Source organism: Talpa occidentalis, unplaced genomic scaffold (assembly GCF_014898055.3).
Source record: "Talpa occidentalis isolate TD23 unplaced genomic scaffold, MPIMG_talOcc4v2.1 talOcc4.15, whole genome shotgun sequence".
NCBI classification, from domain to species: Eukaryota; Metazoa; Chordata; class Mammalia; order Eulipotyphla; family Talpidae; genus Talpa; species Talpa occidentalis.
Window position 1 is genome coordinate 10,544,104 of NW_023601543.1, and position 2,284 is coordinate 10,546,387.

The 2,284-nt window shown below is 43.9% G+C and overlaps 1 non-coding gene across 1 annotated transcript; it reads left to right on the plus strand.

Moving 5' to 3' along the window:
* Positions 1 to 403: 403 nt before the first annotated feature.
* On the plus strand, positions 404 to 510 carry LOC119246805 (U6 spliceosomal RNA). The gene has a single exon (XR_005125560.1). It is a non-coding gene; the product is annotated as a U6 spliceosomal RNA (small nuclear RNA).
* The last annotated feature ends 1,774 nt before the right edge of the window (positions 511 to 2,284 follow it).

Consider the following 2,284-nt stretch of genomic DNA (forward strand, 5'->3'; position numbering starts at 1 on the left):
ACCCATTTGTCTGTGTATGGTCTGTGACTGCTTTTACAGTGGAGCTGAGTCTCTGTACAGAGATTGACCCACACAGTGGGTCTGGTCCTTTACCGAAAGGACCAGATCAAATGACTCAGGATCAAATGACTCAGGATCGGCTCTGCTCCTCCCAGTTCTACAAACAGCGGCCTCTCCTTGCGCAGGGCCAGCACATCCCTCAGGCACCATGGGTGAAGGTCGCAGTGAATGGATTTGGTCAAATCGGACACCTGGTCCCCGGGGCTGCTTTTAACTCTGGCAAAGTAGATGTTGTTACCATCAATGACCCCTTCATTGACCTCCACTACATGGTCTGCACGTTCCAGTAAGATTCCACCGTCGGAGCTGGCATGTCTGCTTTCACTTTAAATTCATCATCACAGTGCTCACATTGGCAGCACATATACTAAAATTGGAACAGTATAGACAAGACTAGCATGGCCCCTGAGCGAGGATGATAAACAAATTTATGAAGCTTTCATATTAAAAAAAATAAATTCATGATCACAAATATCACACGACACTTAATATAGTCAGGCAATCCTGGTATATTTCCCTGATAAATACATTTTCTCACCCTCCAAAATAATTCACATCTTCTGTCTCTCCTGAAACTTCCTTCCCACGCTCCTCATTTCCAGCTAATGACCTCACTTTATTTCTTTGAGATATTAGAATCTATCAAGCTGGAATCCCCCCCTTTTTGCAGTTAACTATCATCTCTCCAGTCACTGAAGATTTCAATACCTGAATTACCATATTCTATTTCCAAACTCACATGTTTGGTAACTTTAATCCTAAGTGTAGAATTCTTCCATTCCTCTGGCTGTCAGATCCATGACTTTCTCTCTTTTGGTGATCTTTTCCTCCATCCCAGTTCAGTTACCTCCATAGTCATATGTTAACACCTTGAAAAATAAAACCACCTGAAAAGTTTTGACTTCAAGTCTCTTACTCTTTCTCTGACTACCATCTCCAACCTTCCACATCACTTCTGGCTCCCCTACAGTAACCATTCTTTCACTCTCATCTGGACCTCCAAGCTGTGAATCCTACCACTTTCTCACTGACCCAGTGAAACCCTCATGTCTTTGTTTCCTGCCTTGCCCAGCTCTGACTCAATGACCTAATACTATGACCATTCTCTGGTTCGTACCCTTGAATGACTGACCTCTCTCTCCCTCTAACACACTTGCCAGGCAAAATCTCAACTCTCCACCAACCCTATGGCAGCTCCTGGGTATCTAAACCTGTCTGCAGCAAAGCACACAAACATGCTGACTGGTCTCGCTTAACCTTTATGCCAGTACCTCAAGTGCACACTCAGCATGGCTCACGAGCCTACTGTATACACTCTCCTACTCTTTCAGATGGTCATTTCACACCTGCCTTCACTTTAAGTTCATGATCTCAAACCCTAAACTCTCCTCTCTCTCAAAAGATGACTTTATTTATTTTATGGAAACAATAGATACAATCAGAAGAAAATTATGTATGCTTCTGCCACCAAATCCACCAATGCACCTGCATCTCTGCCATATAATTTAGTTGCCACAAACTGGAGGCCAAACCCTCCACCTGTCCACTGGATTCCCTCATATGACTGGAGAACACAGATCCAACACATAAGTCTCCTTCCTCTTCTTATTCTTTTACAAGCCACTCCCTAAGGAGTAGTAAAAGTGATCATTTTTTTAAGATTTACTTATTTATGCATACAAGAGCTGGGGTACAGGCCAGAGATGTGGGGGGGTGAGAGGACTCACCAGAGAAAGAGTGGGGAACAGAACAGGCAGACTGACTGAAATACACTGCTGAGGGGAGCAGTGGGAGAGTCAGGAGAGGTCTGCTGCGCCATGTGGGTTTCTCTCTGGCCGGCTGGGGATCGAACTCATGCTGCAGAGGCTGCGGACTGCCTCACGGTGCGGTGCTCAACCCCTTGTGCCACCAGGGAGGCCCCCAGAGTGATCATTTTAAAAAGTAAATTTAGTTTATTCTTGGCAATGTGAGTGCACTCATGATACTAAGGTTAGAGAAGTACCCAATATGGCACAAGTCAACATATTTCTTATCTGGTGCTTTTCAGGATATTGACATGAATGGTAGGGAAATCTGTGTCTGACTATCTTGCAAAAGCACCTCTCATTATTTGCCCACACTACTAATAAATAGAAGAGAATGCCAATTGCTTTACAGTATTTATTTACTTGGGAAAAGCTAAAGGGGGATGGTCGGCTGGCAAAAAAAAAAAAAAAAAATACAG